The 22992-nt window shown below is 41.4% G+C and overlaps 1 protein-coding gene and 1 non-coding gene across 2 annotated transcripts in view; one reads left to right on the plus strand and one right to left on the minus strand.

The window, feature by feature from the left end:
• LOC139749871 (ankyrin repeat domain-containing protein 13C) overlaps positions 1-22992 on the minus strand; it is a 257041-nt gene that overhangs the window by 192131 nt on the left and 41918 nt on the right. The gene's annotated exons all lie outside the window — the stretch shown is intronic.
• TRNAE-CUC (transfer RNA glutamic acid (anticodon CUC)) lies at positions 9483-9554 on the plus strand. Its single transcript has one exon. It is a non-coding gene; the product is annotated as a tRNA-Glu (tRNA).

A 22992-nucleotide genomic window follows, 5' to 3' on the forward strand; every position in this document is an offset into this window, starting at 1 on the left:
GTCCTAGTAGCCGTATTTTCTTGTATTTCAAAAACACTCCTGGTCACAAGCAAACACAACTGTAAATCATGAAAAATGTTATACGAGGTGTTGGGGAAGCGAAGGACCGGACGCGGGTGAACTAAAAAACTAGATTCATTATTCAAAAAGAGAAAAAGAATCAAGAATTTTCTCTGACCCATTGTCCTAATTTCCAAGCCAATCAATGTTTTTCACTGCCAGAATATCATTTCTGATCGTCTTCTCATTATTTCTTGTTTTATCAATTTAAAAGTGTTTGAGTTAAGCTATTTGCTGGTCATTTCTTCAGGTCTACCATCATCTGTGTTAGAGAACATCATTCTTTTAGCTCTTCCTTACTCTGACGTATTCAGCCATTATTTTTAACTGGCAGCTCCAAGTATCTCGTCTGACATCATTCACTATCATATCAGTCTTTACAGTAAAGGATGGCGTACTTGTGATTTTTTCCTCCTTTGTTTCGACCCCTCACAACTTGTCTCCGACAATGTCACTCGCTCGCACTTTTTCGGAAGACTTGTTTTACAACCCATCTTTAACATTCGGGCTCCTCCTGCCTTTGACGCTACGAGTCTCTTCGATCTGTCGACTTCCTTTCAAGTCTTATGATTTTCTTCTCATGCTTTGCTATCTTTCATTGTCATTCCCTGTGAAAATAACTTTCCAAATGCTCTTTCACTTCATAATATGAGATCCTCCGACATTGCGTACATTCAGTTCTTCCTCTGCCTTGCCCATGAGCTTTTAACTTTACCTAGATTGTTGTATTCCAAGCCAGTAATGGGGGATCACTTCCTCTGGATCTGAGAAGTTGACTGTGGTACTAATTCAACTACTGTATCAGTTTCCCTCCATTTAAGACCTTCGTATTTCTGCATTTTCTCTATGACTTCACTCATAGTCTTCACATCAGCCATATTCTGTACAACCTACGAGCCATAAGGTACTGCCTATTTCATTCATACGCTAAGGATAGCTTTTCCCTCTTTGTTGTCCTTGGCGCCGAGAATCACTTCACTTTTCTCTTTTCTCTATATGTGCGTATGCGTGTGTCTGGGATAGGGTGAGGGGTTGTATGATTACTATTTGAACGTTACGGGGAGAGAGTTTTACACTCGTGTTGCCCCGTCTTCTCAATTTTGTACATGTGTATCATGTCTTTACTACTATGTATGTATTCAGACACAAACATACGCACCCCTAGCTTGTGTGTGTGTGTCTGTGTGTGTGTGTGTGTGTGTGTGTGTGTGTGTGTGTGTGTGTGTGTGTGTGTGTGTGTGTGTGTGTGCGTGTGAACTCTGCAGACTCATCTCTTCAATCAGGAACTCTGGGATCTCTAATGGCAGTCAGTGTTAGTGAATCACTCGCAATCTAAATAGGTAATAGTAAAACTTCTTCCGTCCGTGACGTCTATGTTACCCCAGCCAATCCACGTAGGTCAGGATGGGGGCACAACCCTGCCTCACCTACCACGTGACCAGCAAAAGGTCACATGATCCTAGCCAGTCTTCTCAACATACGTATGTGTATGAACATGCTAATCATATGATCGATCATCTTTGTCGGTGTTCTACAGATTCGTAAGACTCCCTAAGGTGACCCATGATGATACATTGAGTGACATATTCATTTGGGGGTACTACACACTCTGTTAAGAGTCAATTCGGCCCCCGGCAAAGACAGGAGGCACAAGAATGTAGCCAATTTCCCCCTCGTGAGAGTGAGGAAACTGCTACTGGGACTGGTATGCGAACTGAAGGTCATATACAGTGAGACGATCCTCTGTCTTCGGAGATTCCCTCCACAAATCCCTCTTATCGGCTTTGACTCGAATCGTGAACCATCTAGTCAGCGTTGTATGCAGTCTCATCCTGTCAGCCGACCCATCTCACGGCTGACCTTGGCCAAGGCGAGTCCGCCAGACACCATTAGTATCTCTCGATCCTCACACTTGCAGGCTTACCAGAACTCATAAGATCGCCAGAACATCGCCCATCAGATACGACAAGACTATCATAGCCTCCTTCTGAATAACTTTCTTTGTATTTTAACCTTAGGTTCACAATATGTCATATGGATCTACGTGTAGGATGCTGTTTTAAGACCTAGCAGCTCTTGGAGATCTCCAGTAACTCTCCACGAGAATATGATCACTAATGTTCGTTGTATATTCTGTACTGAGGTTAGAAGTCCATCAGTGCATATCTGGTAAATGATACCAAGGTCTACTAATCTTCAGCTTTTTTGGCCCTGGTAAACTCAAAGATGCAAAAGAAACAACATTTCTGACAACAGAATCATGTCGATGTCCATACATCTATAATGAGACTGTTTTAGTTCTTTGATTGCATTCAGTCTGGTCGGAATGGCTAAAACAGATATAGTGAAACAGAAATATTTGTTGAGAGACATTTCGTAGAGGACGCCTGCTGGCATCGAAACTCTTATTAGCAGAGATATCTAAAATATGATCATCTCTCACGAGAAACTTTCCAATGAGTCAGTCATTACATTAATTTCTCTTATAGTTCAAGTTCGCTCAGATAACTAGGATCATACGCTCATACACTAGAGATTAAACTCTAGCAATGCTAAGCCTCATGCTTTGTATGGTTATCATGTGGAGCTGGTTTATGTAATGGTACAATAGGCGAAAGATTGTGACGTCACCACCCACAAGTTGCTCACTTCTAGCCATCTGTCCCGATCTTTACAGTGCCAAGTGTTCGTGTTTCGGAGAAGGAAAACACAATAAGATCCAACTTTAGTTCCCTTGACATAAAAAGGGTTTTGCGTGCGTGAAAGCAAGCATCATCGCAGCGTTGCTCACCGCCACTAGTGTTGACGGTAATTTGGGTCTTTCACTTCTTAAGATGTGGGGTACCCTTCATCCGCCTCTGTCTGGTTCTTTGAGAGTGTCCTTGTTTTCGACATATGTAGATCTTCCTCATAATAACGCCAAACACTCCTGGTACAAGAACTGAAAATTCTACTGTTTTCATCTTCAATCATGGGGAGACAGAACTAAGTTCATCTAAGTAATGTTTACATGTGAGAAGTTGGTCATGTTTCGAAGGCGGATGACCAGGTTTTAACGAGGCTTACTTTTTCTCTGTTGAGGGCGATGATAGAATTATTTTCGTTGTAACAAACTCGTCAGACCGACCAAGTGGGTGATCTCGGCTACGGTGCTTCACATTTGTCACTAAAGCTATGGATCATGTCTGGTGATATCATGGATATGGCTTACCTTCACCTCTGGAGGGGATGGTTGGACTTACGGCCTCATGGTTCTCCCCTGAGGTTTGTAGTATGGTTGTGAAAGTCACTCTAACACCAAAAGCCTACACTCTACAGACGTCACCCTACAAAACAAGCTCACCCGGCACAGGCGTCGCCTTAGACACAAACCTGGTTTGTACAGGCGTTACCCTACGCCACAAACCCGGCCTGTGGGTTTTGACGGTAGGCAGGGCCGAGAGATGACGCGAGCCCAAGGGGAAGGGTAGGCTATGTGGCTCATTTACGGCCGTCCAGGAGACGTTGCTGGCGTAACAGAGTACATCATCGCCCAGACTATATACCCGAGGTTGATACGGGTTAGGCTATTTCATACCCCACCTCGAGTATATTCTGAGCTGGGACATTTTACATCCCTGGGCATATTTTGATATTACCCAAAATATACTCCCTAGGCCAGATTACACCACACACACACACACACACACACACACACACACACACACACACACACATTCGACCCGTGGTAAATGGATGACGTTATGGATAGGAAGAAGGACCTTAACATTCTTGTGTCCGTATCTTAAGATTTTTCCATTATCCAGCACTACTTGCTAACTGACTCCCTTCGCTCAGCTTTATTCCGCTTGTTCACTTACAGCTTCTCGAATTTTGCTTTTACTCATAATTACACTCCAAGATAACTAAGTGATTCAAGAATCGCAGTCTTAGACAACTAGGTGATTCAAGAATCACATTCCTAGATAACTTGTGGATTCAAAATATATACAACACGAAATCTGGTCAATAACCAGATCTTAGTCGAAACACAAAAACTATAAAAAAAACATCCCAATAAACTGTTTACATCCCAAGAAACTGTTTACATCCCAGGAAACTGTTTACATCCCAGGAAACTGTTCACACTCCAAGAAACTGTTCACATCCCAGGAAACTGTTCACATCCCAGGAAACTGTTCACATCCCAGGAAACTGTTCACATCCCAAGACACTAGTTCAAACAAATGAAAACTGATACTGAGCGACGGTGTAAGAACCCTTGTTAGATGGTAGACTTACCACAGTCAACACTGGGCAGTCCCCATAACCACACCCACACTACCCATTACAACCAGCAAGTGGTTCACAATTACCCGAACGTGACCAGAGCATCCTACACTTGAACCACACTGCACATATGAACTACACACTGCACATCTGAACTACGCACTGCACATCTGAACTTCACATTGCATACCTGCTGCACACTCCTTAAGTGACCTACACATCCTAAGCCTGACCTACGGAGTACATTAGACACAGATATCTGACCCATGTATTTAACACACATACTCCACACTCGACCCAATATAACCCCGTTTGCTCCACGAGTCACACATCTGACTCGTGCAACACACACGAATACCATACTATACAACTGCTTTCAATCATTACATATATAACACACGTTCGAAACGTGGCCCACCATCTGGCGCCTGACCCAAAACTCCTGACCCGCTTATCACACACGTGGATCGCACCCTTCATGCCTCCTGACCCACAAAGTCTGAACCTGATACACCTGTCACACCTGACATGCTCACCCTTCAACTCTCCCTCGTGATACACATCTGATCTGGATCTGATGATAGACACATATGTATTATGAACGAGCATCACAACCCTGTTATACTCCTCCAGCTCATAAACCTGAGCCAGAGAGTCACGGTTCCCACACGTGACTCACACTCTAGATCCACACACCTGACAAACATTCTACGATCACTCGACACATTCTAGTTCGAAGCCCCACACATGTAACTCAACACCCAGGCTTCTGTCAATACAGCTATTTTATTTCTATGACATTCCATACAGTCTGACGTATCGTTCATTTTCTTTCTAAAGAACCTAGGAAAAAAAAATCAGTCAGTGCCAATTTAGTTTTGCTTCAAAAAAATTGCAAAACCTAAACGCGTACAGACATATACAAGGCACTACACAACTGACACATGAAGACCGTAGCAAATATGCGACTCATGTCACTTGTATTCAGAAAATCTAACTTTACTTGAAGATGGCTAACTATCATTCATATTATCATCACCTAAAGGTTAATTGACGTTTGTAATATCCATCCTAAATGAAAACTCTTGTTGTTCATGCTAGCATACACCCAACACCATGAGTCACACGGGAGACCGTCAGTGTTCGAATTCTGGGTGCAGCGGTCGGCCCACAGCCAATACCAGCTGTGCATCCTCCCACAGTAGTCGATAAATGGGTCCCTGGCTTAGGCTTAGGTGCATGTGCGTTTCTGTGTCTCCCATCCAGTACAGTGAAGATCGGTAATTATACACAAAGACTACACAAGCATACTTACACAAATGTTCGCACACACATTGCGAATCAAGCAATGATCACAAGCAATGATCACAAAAATGACCACAAGCAATGATCACAAGAAATAATCACAAGCAATGATCACAAGAAATGATCACAACAATGACCACAAGCAATGATCACAAGAAATGATCACAACAATGACCACAAGCAATGATCACAAGCAATAACCACAAGCAATGATCACAACAATGACCACAAGCAATGATCACAAGCAATGATCAGAAAAATGACCACAAGCAATGATCACAAGCAATAACCACAAGCAATGATCACAAGAAATGATCACAACAATGACCACAAGCAATGATCACAAGCAATGATCACAACAATGACCACAAGCAATGATCACAAGCAATAACCACAAGCAATGATCACAAGAAATGATCACAACAATGACCACAAGCAATTACCACAAGCAATGATCACAAGCAATGATCACAAGCAATGATCACAAGCAATGATCACAACAATGACCACAAGCAATGACCACAAGCAATGATCACAAGAAATGATCATAACAATGACCACAAGCAATGATCACAAGCAATGATCAGAAAAATGACCACAAGCAATGATCACAAGAAATGATCACAACAATGACCACAAGCAATGATCACAAGCAATGATCAGAAAAATGACCACAAGCAATGATCACAAGCAATAACCACAAGCAATGATCACAAGAAATGATCACAACAATGACCACAAGCAATGATCACAAGCAATGATCAGAAAAATGACCACAAGCAATGATCACAAGCAATAACCACAAGCAATGATCACAAGAAATGATCACAACAATGACCACAAGCAATGATCACAAGCAATGATCACAACAATGACCACAAGCAATGATCACAAGCAATGATCACAAGCAATGATCACAACAATGACCACAAGCAATAACCACAAGCAATGATCACAAGCAATGATCACAACAATGACCACAAGCAATGATCACAAGCAATGATCACAAGAAATGATCACAACAATGACCACAAGCAATGATCACAAGCAATGATCACAAGCAATGATCACAACAATGACCACAAGCAATGATCAGAAAAATGACCACAAGCAATGATCACAAGAAATGATCACAACAATGACCACAAGCAATGATCACAAGCAATAACCACAAGCAATGATTACAAGAAATGATCACAACAATGACCACAAGCAATGATCACAAGCAATGATCAGAAAAATGACCACAAGCAATGATCACAAGCAATAACCACAAGCAATGATCACAAGAAATTATCACAACAATGACCACAAGCAATGATCACAAGCAATGATCAGAAAAATGACCACAAGCAATGATCACAAGCAATAACCACAAGCAATGATCACAAGAAATGATCACAACAATGACCACAAGCAATGATCACAAGCAATGATCACAACAATGACCACAAGCAATGATCACAAGCAATGATCACAAGCAATGATCACAACAATGACCACAAGCAATAACCACAAGCAATGATCACAAGCAATGATCACAACAATGACCACAAGCAATGATCACAAGCAATGATCACAAGAAATGATCACAACAATGACCACAAGCAATGATCACAAGCAATAACCACAAGCAATGATCACAAGAAATGATCACAACAATGACCACAAGCAATGATCACAAGCAATGATCAGAAAAATGACCACAAGCAATGATCACAAGCAATAACCACAAGCAATGATCACAAGAAATGATCACAACAATGACCACAAGCAATGATCACAAGAAATGATCACAGCAATGACCACAAGCAATGATCACAAGCAATGATCACAAGCAATGATCACAAGCAATGATCACAAGCAATGATCACAACAATGACCACAAGCAATAACCACAAGCAATGATCACAAGCAATGATCAGAAAAATGACCACAAGCAATGATCACAAGCAATGATCACAAGCAATGATCACAACAATGACCACAAGCAATGATCACAACAATGACCACAAGCAATGATCACAAGCAATGATCACAACAATGACCACAAGCAATGATCACAAGCAATAACCACAAGCAATGATCACAACAATGACCACAAGCAATGATCACAAGCAATGATCACAAGCAATGATCACAACAATGACCACAAGCAATGATCACAACAATGACCACAAGCAATGATCACAAGAAATGATCACAACAATGACCACAAGCAATGATCACAAGCAATGATCAGAAAAATGACCACAAGCAATGATCACAAGCAATAACCACAAGCAATGATCACAAGAAATGATCACAACAATGACCACAAGCAATGATCACAAGCAATGATCACAACAATGACCACAAGCAATGATCACAACAATGACCACAAGCAATGATCACAAGCAATGATCACAACAATGACCACAAGCAATGATCACAACAATGACCACAAGCAATGATCACAAGCAATGATCAGAAAAATGACCACAAGCAATGATCACAAGCAATAACCACAAGCAATGATCACAAGAAATGATCACAAGCAATGATCACAAGCAATGATCACAAGCAATGATCACAACAATGACCACAAGCAATGATCACAAGCAATAACCACAAGCAATGATCACAACAATGACCACAAGCAATGATCACAAGCAATGATCACAACAATGACCACAAGCAATGATCACAAGCAATGATCAGAAAAATGACCACAAGCAATGATCACAACAATGACCACAAGCAATGATCACAAGAAATGATCACAACAATGACCACAAGCAATGATCACAAGAAATGATCACAAAAATTACCACAAGCAATGATCACAAGAAATGATCAGAAAAATGACCACAAGCAATGATCACAAGCAATAATCACAAGCAATGATCACAAGCAATGATCACAAGCAATAATCACAAGCAATGATCACAAGAAATGATCAGAAAAATGACCACAAGCAATGATCACAAAATCATCACAAGCAATGATCACAAGCAATTATCACAACAATGATCACAAGCAATGATCACAAGCAATGAGGAAGAAAGTGTAAGAGCAACAGGGGGCAGGTCCGGCTGTCACAAGCGAGTGTGATCGTTTTCAAAATCACCTACCTCTTCATTAATCATACCCACTGGACACGATATGTTTGGAATCAGAGACGAATATAATGCTCAAGATTCTGAACTGTCTACTCTATACTGTCTACAACCCTGTAAACCTAATTCCCGCCAACATAACGTATATAAACAGTGTGGCCAAGTTTCTTCACATTTCTCTCAACAGTTGGTCCAGCTGACAGCTCCATTGCTTTGAACACCCTTGAAAGAAATAATTGCAATTTAGAGTGGATGATAACTCAGTGCTGAGGTCAATACCGACTGGCTTCAACGATAAGGCAAGGATACCAAGGAGAAGTCCCCGGGTCCCCTGACTCTGGGGGGACCCGGAAGAGGGAAGATGAAATGAAAAATATCAATAAAACAACCCATCAGATAACAGAAAATATGAAAGATAAAAATTAAAGGTTACGATTATCATATGTTATTTTCTTGCCAGTCACGTGTCCCCTCCTTCCCCAAGCCGGTCACGTGTCCCCCCATCCCCAGCCAAGCCATCTTCTCCCCACTTTGGGACCATAGCCAACCCCTTCTCCAGGAACCATGTCAGTTCATGGCGACCTCTACACACCCACGAGAGAAGTGGCAACTTGATGATAGCCTCATCACTGATGGCAACATCTTTAGCGCCGCCCACCCTCCACCATACACTCACAATCGACCACAGAGGCATGAAATACTGCACTAGATCCATGATACAAATTCTCAAAGCTATCAAGTTTCCTTATATCCCGTGTGGTCTAGTGGTTAGGATACGCGGCTCTCACCCGCGAGGCCCGGGTTCGATTCCCGGCACGGGAACTTTTTACGCATCAAGACCAGTAAATTCAATGTGTAATTGGTCGTGACGTTACTCTCGCTGATCGGAATTAACTAATTTGTCTCAGACACGTTACAAGATCCACGGGAAAAACTTTGTTGAAAGAAACACCAAATGTAGCCGTGTAGAAGTTTTGCTCGGGGTTCCTCTGCACTTTGTTGTTATTCATATTAGAACCCCCTCACTGCTCATGGAAAGGACATAACTACTAAAATATTTGATTCATAGAAGCCAGATCTCCTTATAGAAGTACTAACAACACCCGAGTGTACATCTCTTGGCACGTGGTTGCATGTGGAAGATAGTACAAATTAACGCTAAAAATATCTGTAAATATGCTTAACTTCCGAGCTGGAGAAGACAACAGTCGCTTCCAATCAGGGACTTTGTTCGCATATATATATGTATATATATATATATATATATATATATATATATATATATATATATATATATATATATATAAAGTGAAATCGCACTGCATTAGTTCATATAATTTCATTTAACACGTAATTTCTCTATACATGTGGCACGACATGTTTCGTGGAGACAATCCACCTCATCAGGTACCAGTACTTAAAGTTATTTAAATCACATCAAAATTTTACCATGATCTCTACATTTTGATTTTACAGACTAACACCGCCAGACTTGGCAAATGTAGTTTAATCATGTCCACGCACCACTGTACTAACTCATAACCTCCTTTCATCCAGACTTGATCGAAGGAAAATAACTGTATGATAGGATGCAGGTAACGCGCCTAACGGGCCCAGCAGAAGTATTAGAAACTTGGCTCATCACTGAAGGAATCCTCCGCTTCCTGCTCCATCCTTCTCCGGAAGGAGAGGAAACATTGTCTTAAACACCTAATCCCATACCCAAGCCTACTTTAATCGCATACCCAAACCTACTTTAATCGATCTGGTCCTTGAATCTTTTAGTTGCACAGATTATGATGATGTCTAAATGCTTACTCTTCCAGCAAACAACATCTTCCGTGTGATCTAGTGGTTAGGATACGCGGCTCTCACCCGCGAGGCACGATTTCGATTCCCGGCACGGGAAAAGTTTTATATAAATCTTATTCAATAAAACGCACTGTTACGACACTACCTATAAGGAGCTGCATATCTATCAAACTTGTACTGGATACATTAGCACGTTATCAGCACAAGTGTGGGATGGAATAAACCCAAAGTGGACAAGGATAGCCAGTGAATTTCACACGGCGTTCCCATGACAGACTCGCATATGACTACACATATAACTACACAGTGCACAGTTACAAAGATCGTAACTGCCCACACGTCCGTCTCGTAAACGATATATATATATATATATATATATATATATATATATATATATATATATATATATATATATTTTATCCCTGGGGATAGGGGAGAAAGAATACTTCCCCCTGCGTGTCGTAGAAGGCGACTAAAAGGGGAAGGAGCGAGGGGCTGGACACTTGGTGGTGTAAGAAATGAAGATAAGTGAAATAACTGAGACTCTACTGTAGATATGATGCACTTGACTGAACCTACCGCAGATAACGTACGTAATCCAGTTGACGAGAAAACAGAAATTGAACGAAGGTTTGATAAACTAAACACCTTCTCGCGACATAGACAAGGGAGATGAGCTCATAAACCAATGAAGAGAACGAACAATTTAGGTGCCACGTTGCAAAACCTACGATGAGTGAGAGAGGTAAAATGAGCACAAATGATAAACGAAGATTCGGATCAGGAAGTGCGGAGGGTATGGTCCGGCAAGACGCGTCAACCAGCAAGTGATGGTAAAACACGGGTTTCGGAGGTGGGAAAGGAGAGAAAACAAGAATTGCCTCCGAGTAAAGGAATTATTAAATATAGCGGAACACGGATTCAGGAAATGAGACTCTATAGTAAGGAAAACAAATCGCTGATAAATACTATAAGCGAGGAGTGTCCATAGCCTTGCTGTCACCTGGGCGGTCCTTGACGGTGTTTTCATTGCCTTGGATCGTTTGTTGATCATCAGTGCAGCGGACTTTAATCTTGTTATCATTATTGAACATTGCGTAAAACCTTATCTGTTTTGACATTCGTAAGGTTTACACATCCTTTGCTGAGAGTCTCGATGACAGTATATAGACTAGTACAGCGAGATTCCATTTTGGAACCCATGCGATGAATCCGTATGTGGACCAAGTTAGAATTTCTTTGTGACTGTAATGACGGCGATCGAGCATTTCTGGCGAGCTTGTGCCGTGCCGAGGTTGGAAGACACTTTCGAACGGATGTCCTTGGTGGTGTACTGGGAAGATTTCAGGTCCAGAGGAAGTATACAAGGACAGCCATACATCACTTCAAATGGTTTACACTTGATAGACGCACTGACTACGGTGTGGTAGGCAGGCAAACAAGACAGCTGGAATGTGCTGGTCTTAGCCGTCACCTTGGTCACTGAAGAGTTTACAGAGCGCTGCCTTAACCATTGTCTCATTCATGTTGACCTTTGGATTAAGGATGTTTCGCCTGTTATCCGATGATCTGTCTTGAAACGGTCGATGAAAGAATCCACCAATTTGTTCACAAATTCATATCCTTGGTCGCTGATCAGATAGACCATGCAGCCCAGACGAAGGATCACGCAGCAAGCGAACTGGGCCACTGACTTTTGCCAGGGATGGCAGCAGCCTCTGACCACTTGGAAAAATGATCAGTGACGACGAAGATACACTTGTTGCCATGGGTTGTTTCATGCAGTGGGCCGATGATGTCTTCCCACCATACTCTAGAACCTTGGCAGGAACAGGGGTAGAGCCTCTTTGCTGACTTTTGGACTCACAGCAAAGCACTTTTGGACATTTCTTGATGTACTCTTGAACATTCTTCCTGCCCTTCCAGTAGTAGCGTTGGGAAATCCTGCCGAAGGTTTTCTCTGCCTAAATGTCCTGCTGTCACTGAGTTTCTCATTAACATCACCATATAACTATGTAGCAAAGTTTCATTTTTCATATGGAAAGGCTTGCCCGTTTGTCGAAACTGGGACTTGGCATTGATGCACTTTTCAAGATACAGGTCATAAATGTGCTGTGGGTTTTTCTTACCGGCGCTGGTGTAAAGTTCAAAAACTGGCCCTGCAGGTTATCGTCCGTGTCTCCAGGTGGCTGACTGTGTAAACGCTGCTAGTTCATACAACTCTAGAAAACAACCCTAAGCACCAGTGTTGGCTCACCGAAATAATAACCGAACCCTAGAATCTGGGGCAACGAAACAATAACTCTAAAACAAAGAACCTCGGTATCTAAATAACTTGAGATTAGCTACATGTTGTTTGTAACCTACTTTCACCCCTAAGTAGAAATACCCCATTGTCTACTTATCTGTGGTATGTGAATGATATATGAAATACTGTGTTCTACTAGTTTTTGTATGGGGGAGGGAGGGGGGAGTATGATCTGACCTAGGGGGTATATTTTAGGCTAGGCCGAAATATATCTAGCCCAAATTAACCCCGGGATATCGTTTGGGCGGAGGTATACTTTTGGCTGTTATACCGAGGGAGTCTACGTGACAGAATAAACGAAAGAAAAAAAAAGGCATTAAATGATCATCTCTAAAAATTTTGTCCGTTACATTCGCTGTTATTTGTTCAGTTATTGAAATATCATATCTATATTCTCTCTCTCTCTCTCTCTCTCTCTCTCTCTCTCTCTCTCTCTCTCTCTCTCTCTCTCTCTCTCTCTCTCCTCGAGGCACAGGCCGGAGGATTTTGCCCCTGTATCTCCCTGCTTTCTCGTAGGGCCTGCCACCAGCGTATTCAAGCGCTCCACGCTGTAGTTACCTGAGTATCCCGCTGCTTGTGATTAGCTTCGGGAGGCACATATGCTATGTAATAAATATTGATACGATTAAGCGGTGGTATATGTGTAGTGATACATGCATGCAACAGTGTTGCAAATGGTCCAGCGAGTGCTCCTAAGTCTTCAGGGGAAGTGTTAGTATGTTCATTAACATGCTAAGCCATTCCCTGTACGTGGGCTCAGTCGGTTCGGTCATTCAGAAGCGTCTGATAACCCTTCCAGAGAAGGATCCACTGGCCAGACATGGAATATTTCGTACGTCTCTTTATATTCATTTCAGAATTCTTCACTGTATCATTCTAAGCGATGATTCTCTTAAACGGATTCTTGGTCATTGGTGATGATTCATTTTCTTACATATATTCATTCACTTCCTAGCATTCCTGAAATAAACAGGCTCCTAGGGCAACCGAATGCTTTTCATCATGCTGTTTTAAATTAACTATTAATCTCTCCGATTTGGTAGCAAGCAATCTATTTTCGCTTACAGTTGCAATAAATTTACAACCTTTCATACACAAATTTGGTGTGAATGTGATGTTTACATTTTGCTTGTGCAATAGAGGCGCCATCCGCCACGCCAGCCGTCGGCTGACGGTCCAAGGCTCCTGTATATCGTCAAATGCTAGGCTTCTATATCGTCAAGGGCTACTATGTGAGACGTGATGTAGTATTTCGTTTTGCATCTCATTTTGAGACCTAGTCTTGCATTTGTATATCTTATGTCCGCTTGGACATCCGCTTGAGAGTATCTGTAAAATTTGTATCGACTGATTTTTTACATTTGGCAGAGTTGGCATTAATCTACGTTGAATACACATTAAGCCAACGAAGAACTCGAGAGAGTATAGGGCACTGAAAATGAAAAAAACTGGGGATAGATAACGTAATACAAAGAAAAATGTGCTACAGTATAAACAGAACTTATCAGAATCACCTAATTTCTCGGGCCCAACTTGTACCTTAGTTTTAACGGTACTAAGAGATTCCGGGAGCCTCAGGCCTTCGTCTGCTTTCTGATGTAGATAGTAGGGATACACTGAGCAGGTACTACGACAACAAACCCTTGATGTGCTTCATTTGAAAACGGCGGAATGGTATTGTTCAGAGGTATAACCACTCAATCCCGCCATTTTTTTTCTTCTCATCCTCATATATATTGCCAGTACAACCTTTCCTCTCAGTACTAACATATATCCCCGAAAGTTTATCACCCAATTAGCCAGCAATTTCTATCCTGCAAGGAAATGGATGAGATATTGGCAATTGTTTATGAATGTCAGTCATCGTGTGTCTGACTTCCTCGGCGTGGCAACAGAGTGAGGGCAGACAAGGCCGGCTTTCTTTAGTGTATGAGATTATTATTATTATCAGTGAGATTGTATACACTTTTTCTCAAAAATGTATCATCTAAGCAACAAGCAATTTCTATCCGGCCAAGTCTGGCAACTTCCTCAGCGTGTCTATTGACAGAAGTCACGTCTGCTTTTTATAGCATAGATTTGAGAAATATGTCATTGTTATGGTCGTGTGGTTTCGTCCATGTGCGCGACCGTAAGTAAAAAATAATATGTGTTCAAAGGAAGACTTGTTTTGACCACTCTCATCTGTAACAAGATATCCTTATGAATACTTTAAGATCAATTACATGAATTTTCATTTAAGAACCCTTACATATAGATTCCTTTTTGAACGCACACATGTTTACATCTTGCAACATTGGGACGAATCATTTGACAGTAATACCGTAGTTATACTATAATACTAGAAATTAGGGTAAACCTCAAATCCAAGGGAAAGTTCAGATTCATATGGTGTTCTGTTATTTCATCTTCAAACATTTTCCTGAAGGATCACATGAGGAAACATATCCTAGGTTTGTTGAATTTTTTTCAGACTCCACGCCGATGGTGTAAAAGTGTATTGCCAAGTGAAACAAACATTTGAGATTTTCGCCGATGTTCTTCATTTCATATCATTATGAACGTGATCTACACAATTACTACCAATTTCTTAGAAAAAAGTCCCGAAAACAGAATTTATCCAGAACATATATCGTACAGCAGAATTATATCGCTTCTTGGCCTTGAGACTTGGATCAAACTAAGGTAAATACTGAACACACTATAAGACATGATGACACCGGAAGGAACTCTAAACTAATGACCTCCATATACTATCTTCGGAACCGCAAGAGCCCTTCTGGGGGAGTCAGATCACCTCGTCAAATTCTGAAGTAAAAATGTGATGAAATGAAATAAATCTACGCATTTGGGGGAAATATAAGGACATTGAGAGAGCCAACGGCAGTATTTCTGTTTTGCTACAGATGACAAGAGGGAGGGTAGGGTGTCGGAGGTGCGAGTGGTGGAGGAGGGGGTTAAGGTAGGGTGGGTAATGGGGGGTCTGGTGGGGGAGTATGAGGAAGAGGAAGGGGGTTTAGCGCGAGAGGACAGCCGTCTTATCTAGCCTGCCACACTGTAACTATCGAGCCTCATATTTGTATATGCAAATCCAATTATTTCACCCCCTGTCGTGGGCCGCTAGATATACACAGCAGGAGCCTGTTTCTGTGTGCATGGGGCTATACTACATGCTTCACCCCAGCCTTCTGATTATCCATACTGGCAACCGCGTTGATGGTCACGAAAAGTTGTCTGTGTTTGGAATATGGCGGGCCAAGACTTACGAGCGTCTGGGATACGTGATGATCTAGGTCCTATGGAATTCTGGGGGTACGTGATGGTCTAGATTACGTGTGTGGAAGACAGTCACATGCTGCTCTATGTCCCATGGTGATCTGGGAGACGTTCTTATTGAAATGATGTATCTTGATAACCCATGAATCATGGTGGTGTGCTTCACTTGCAAGTCAAAGTCGCTGGTGGCTTTCGTAACGCGGTTGTCTGGGTGACATAGGGAACCAGGTCACGTGGTGGTTGGGTCTTCAAGGCTGCTCAAATCTCCAAAATTTACTTTTCAGTGGTGGAGATTGAGTATCAGCCATTATGCTGTATTGGTTGACATTACCGACCATAACGCACGACAGGGACCCCCCCCCCCCAGGGACAGGATTACATATGTTCGAATTTTAGACTGGGTAGTCGGCCTGCAGTCCACCCTGCTGTTCATCCTCTCCTCAGGCCTGGTCGAGTAACTGTGTACCTGGCTTAGGCTAGGGGTGTACCTATAGAGGTAGTGGTAATGAAATGGCCTGCAATAGGACTCTTAGTTGCCTGAGTCGTTTCAGTTAGCATGAAAAACAAGTCTGAATCATTACGTAATTACATAAGTGAAGACCTGATGCTCGTAGGAGGGTGGGAAGCGGTTATTGCAGGGGTAAAGGCGTACGAACTGCGTTCGAAGACGGCGTTGACGATGTCTTGCGGGGCTACTGTCGGCACAGGAGGGAGTCAGGGTCGCTCAAGGGGACTGCTGAATTAGCATGCTGGTTACACAAGGTTGCCTAGACCCATCATAGAGGCATGAGGGTAGGGAGGCAGATGTGGTATGCCACTGGGCCGTAGGAGCGGTGAGGATTATGACAGCAGGGACTTGGGTCATAGAAGGTTGACAGTAAGCGCTGTTTACACGTATCTGGGTATCTCGCTCAGTCAACTCCGCGATCTTATGAGTTTGATGCGTCTTTTTTGTGATTGATGAAGGACAGAGAGAGAGAGGTTCGGAAAGTGCTTTATGAGTTTAACACATAGGTTATGAGCTGGTACGCGTAGTGTAGGATTATGGTTAGTAGGTGAGGTTGAGTGAGATGGTAAAGGAAGGTTTAAGAGGAGTTCCGCAGTACTGGCGGAGGTGCAGGAATTAAGGAAGTGTCTCACAGGCGAGTTGTGTGGTCTCTGAGTCTTGTGGAGCTTCTGCAGGAGGAAAAGGCGATTTAATGTCTTGCGTTAGTGAGCTATTGCCACTTGTGGTTTGTGACGCGGGAAGGCGTGGCTTCCTGTGTCGTTTAGGTCAAAGATGGATGGGTCTGAGCTCTGTCCTTAACAGTCGCCTTCATCATTCTGAGGTTAGTGTAAGGTAAGTTGTCGGTTGCTTGATACAATAGTTACAATAGCCAAGGGTGGCGATGTGCGTGAGATTTCATCGCCCAGGACTTTGAGTACTGTAGCATCACTAACGTAACATCATGGTTAATGGCTCCACTGCTACTCTGAGCCAGGTTGAGGTATACGTTATAGTCTGGGTGCACATCCTCACTTGTTTGTCTTCGTCATACGTGGAGACAGTTGCGTGTGTGTATATATCACGTGGTGGTCAGAATCACGTGATAATCAGGGGCATATGATGGCCTGGATCACGTGGCAGTCTAGGCCACATCGTGATATGAATTACGTGAAGATTCAAGTCAGTTGTTGGTTCGAGTATCGTGTTGGTGCAAGTAACGTTGTGTCTTAGTCATGGTTCTGATAAGTCACGTCATCAGGATGACATTAGGTTTCGGGTTACGTGTTTGCGATGGTCACGTGGTGCTCTGAGCCATACGGTAAATTAGATCACGCATATAGAGTCACATACTGGTCTGGGTCATGCATAGTCTACATATGAGGTCATATACTGGCAAGTGATCTGGGTCACACATTGGAACACCTTGGTCAACGTTATATACTGGTTTGGTTCACACATGAGGTTGTAGAGTGGTCTGTGTCACACATGAGGTCATATACTAATCTAGGTCATAAAAGAACACAAAACAGTCTGGGTCACACTTGGGGTCATAAAATAGTCTGGGTCACAGAAGGTCACCTACTGACTTAGGTCTAACATGACGTCTTCAACCATTATGGATACACATGAGGTCACATACTTGGCTCGGTCACACAAAGTCATATACTGATCTGTGTGACACGTGAGGTCACATGAGAGTGTGGGTCACACATGAGATATAAGAATATAATAATAAGCGCCTCGTTATGAGCGTCAGGCCGGAGGACGGGATGCGACAATCTTCATTTACGACCTAAATTAGTTTCGTTCCCCCTGCCTTGTTAGCAACAAACGCTGCCTCTTACATTATTGAATTTCTGTAACTTGACCCATGAACAGGGACTCTGTCCCCCTGTATTTACACTCACACCGGCACCACCGACTTTGGATAAAGTCACACACTGGCACTACAACACATTTTGAACTCATATTTTCATCTCCCTCCGCACAGGGAAGAATATATTGTCCTTGCTCAGTGTACTACCTTCATTTCTACCATTTTCTTTTAATTATTTTCCAAGACCCAGTGCCTTAACTTTGGCCTTTGACCTGATACGCAGAGGCTGTTGAAGGCGTAGTGATGAAGCAGTTGTTTGAGGGAGACATACTGTATTTCCTTGTTCTTGTTTTTCTTCCTACAATCTTCCCCCTAACCCTAACCTCGCCCCTGTGAGCCAGGTCAAAGGTTAATGGTAACGAGGGCCTGCTGAAGATGCGTCCCCCGAGGATATAACGATGATACATATGTAGAGGATGAAAATGAATTTAGATTTATTGAGGGTGTGGCGGAGAGTAGGTTCTCGAGAGTGAGGCGAAGATTCGCTTGTAGAGGGCAAAGTGAAGATAGGATACCAGAGTGTTGATGAAATGCATTTGATGATTCCCACCAAGGTTAATGCAGCAGTGAGTGCAAGCGCGGACGGAGGCAGACTGCTTTCGATCACGAATGATGGCGTTTCTAGTTTTATCAGCCTTGTAAAACTCCAGTGATTCATTACAAGAGTGTGGTAAATGAAATGATACGGTCACAATACTTACCACAACCTATGCCCGCTCCTCGCACCAGACTGAGGAAGGGGAATTAACTCCCACAGTCAACTACACTCACATGTCATGTTTAAGATATCTGGAAAAAATGTCAAAAACACTTTTTCTTCTCGTCTTTATTCTGATACTTTGTCAGGATTATTTGTTTAATAAAATGTGAATTTTTCTTATAATCGATTTCCAAAACAAGGATTTCCTTTTAATGACAAACTTTAGACTATCTGATAGAATCAACTGAAAAACATAGAATCATCACTTACGATAACTGATTCATGATGAGAAAAGTTCAATACATCCTTGTGGTAAACAAATCTATCTGTTCCCAGTAAGGTGAAGACGTAGCAGATAAAGCTGTCCTATTCAAAGAAGGTCATTCTTTTGTTTAATGATGAACACATCCAGAACCTGTGTCATCAAGGGACGTATGAGTGAATGCCACGAGCACTCTGTAGGTGAGCAGACATTTCAATGGCCCTTGGACATCGGCACGCTGTTTCATTACTTAGTTGCACACAAGATATTGTATGCTCATGGTTGTTATGCCCTGATCTTCTCTACTGATATTTTGGTTGCCCCGAAGAATATATCAGTGAGAAATGACTTACTGCTGAAGTGTACGCAGTAAGTTTATAGCAGTTTGGTATGAGTCTTAAGCACAAGAATGTCAGAATCTGCAAGAGTACTGGCATGTTCTGCCGGACCCCGACCGGTGGACGGCTAAAAGGAATCGTCATCTACGAAACTTCCATGATCTTTAGCGATTATGATATCACTAATGATGATGTAATGGCTGTAGTAGGATTAGTATTAACAGTAGTTGTAGTAGTAGTTGCTCCGATTATATAAGGGACTGACTGGTCCTTGTATGGAGTACTACTCTCACGTTTGGGGTGGTTCTAGCTTTGCATCCTTACTTGACAGAGTCGATATTGATCCGACTTATGAAGTGTCCCAGGCTAACTTCCAAACTTGACCCCCTTGCCCTTACCCCACAAAGTCTGTTCACTTTCCCTCTTCAATAGGTATTTCTTTGGTTTTGCTCCCCAGAGCTGCCTGCTTGTGTGCCCCCACTAGTAGTAGACCACGCAATACTCGGCAAGCTGCTGCATCACATGATTACTGTGTGGCCATCAGCAACTCAAGGGTGGGCCGTTTTGATACCTGCTTCTTTCCCTACACGTCAAAGCTTTGGAACTCTCTACCTTCCCATGCCTTTCCCAGGTTTTTCACTTCATCCAAAATTCGCAGATACTTTCCCTTGTTTTTTCTTTTTCCGTTTCATAATCCTCTCTATATTTCAATTAAGACCCGGCCTTGATGTGGACTTTTGTCTCTGACTGGAGCCTTCAACATGAAAAAAAATTAGTAGCAGAAGGAGTAGTAGTGGTAATAGTATTTATTCCCTCCCACTGGGAGGGAAATTTCCTACTACTGAACCACTAATATTAATCTTGCTACTACTGGTAATGATAAGAATTATGATAATAACAACAACAACAAAGTTAACAATAATAATGATAATGATGATAATTCCAATAATATTGATAATGATAATATTGTAATGATGATGATGAAGATGATGATGGTGATAATAATAATAATGATGATAATAATAATAATAATAATAATAATAATAATAATAATGATAATAATAATGATGATAACAGCAAAAATGATGATGATAATGATTATAATAATGATGATGATGATAATAATGATAATAATAATAATAATAATAATAATGATAATAATAATAATAATAATAATAATAATAATAATAATAATAATAATGATAGTAATAATAATAATGATAGCAATAATAATAATGATAGTAATAACGATAGTCATAATAATGATAATAATAGTAATAATAATAATAATAATAATAATGATAATAATAATAACAATAATAATGATAGTAATGGTAGTAATAATAGTAATAATAATAATAATAATAATAATAATAACAATAACAATAACAATAATAATAATAATAATAATAATAATAATAAAAATATTTTTTTTTTTTTTTTTTTTTTTTTTTGCCGCTGTCTCCCGCGTTTGCGAGGTAGCACAAGGAAACAGACGAAAGAAATGGCCCAACCCACCCCCATACATAATAATGATAATAATAATAATAATGATAATAATGATGATAGTAATAATAATAATGATAGCAATAATAATAATGATAATAGTAATAACGATAGTCATAATAATGATAATAATGATAATAATAATAATAATAATAATGATAACAATAATAATAATAATGATAGTAATAATAATAATAATACTAATAATAATAATAATAATAATAATAATAATAATAACTATAACAATAACAATAATAATAATAACAATAATAATAATAATAATAATAATAATAATAATAATAATAATAATAATAGTAATAATAATAATGATAATAATGGTGGTAATAATGATAACGATATTGATAATAATAGTCCTAACGCTCGAGTTTTGCGGCAATATATTCAACATGTTTCAGGTTCATTTAGCATTAAACTGTGATATAAATCGTAATGGTGATGCACGTCCGTCATTCCATGAAACAGATTTCAAGTGATCATGTATTTGACCCGCCTCCAACCCCTCCCCGCACCGCTCCAAATCCGAATACTTTCAACATAATCATTGTAAATCACAGATCTGGTTGAAGATATATTACACCGCGAATATTCAGGAGAGGCACAAGACACCCGGGTGTTGAGTGAACACGGGACCCCATCGTCCAAAAGTCATGAGCTTTTCTCAATATGTTGTCTTAAGGCATGGCACACTTTCACAAAAAGCTAGTCGTTCTAATACGAAATTCCCTGTGAACTTTCATTGGCTTTTAAAGACGTGTATATATCGAGCACCGAGGCTGTAACACAGTGGCAAGGAGTTTGATAGTGAAACATGGGTTGGTAGCTCCGCAGACTGGTGCTGGGGTCGTCTTTGGCACATTCTTACTCATTACAATGGAGGACGCACGGCCGTTGTCTTAAGACTGTGGGAGAGCATTCTCTTGCCCCGTCATCAAACAACCGGGGAGGTCAATATGTAACATGGCCATAGGGCATGATTAAGTAGGTCGTTTACTCATTTTTCTCGTGTTAGCTGAGACGGCATGGGCATTCCATTAACACTATATAAATCCCAGCCCGAGCCAGGCATCTAATTTATCGACTAGCCTATCGGGTGAATGAACAGCTGGGTTGACTGTGGACCAATAATAGCAGCCAGGATTCGAACCTATGTGCTCGACCCTGGGCACCCTGTGAATGCGTCACTGACAGGAACGCTAACCGCTAAACCACGGGGGTCATCAGATGCCATATGAATCAAAAGTCGCTTCTCCGAGACACAAAAGAATTAGCACTGTATACAAATGATAGAAAACGGAGGTTAAACCGTATTGGTAAAGCACGGGTGAGGTCTAAATCCTCCGAGAACGACAGGTACGACTCTTGATCACGTCGATCCAACTTTAATAAACTTAACGGTGTGACTCCTGAGCACGACTACGGTAGGAACGTGAAGAAAACGGAACCCGACGCTTGGCCATGATGGCCACACACACACACTGTACGTGTATGTAATTCTTCATCAGTGCAACACGACGTATAGATTCCGAAGTCGTGTTAAGCTCTACCGTGAACATAAAACTTTCCCGACGCTACGCAGTTCATAAGAACTTTGCCAAAATTACACACTACACACGGGACTATTCAGAAGCCTTGTTGATACTACGCATCAAATACGGAAGTCTTGACTCTACACAC

The sequence above is a fragment of the Panulirus ornatus genome, chromosome 8 (assembly GCF_036320965.1).
Source record: "Panulirus ornatus isolate Po-2019 chromosome 8, ASM3632096v1, whole genome shotgun sequence".
Taxonomy (NCBI): domain Eukaryota; kingdom Metazoa; phylum Arthropoda; class Malacostraca; order Decapoda; family Palinuridae; genus Panulirus; species Panulirus ornatus.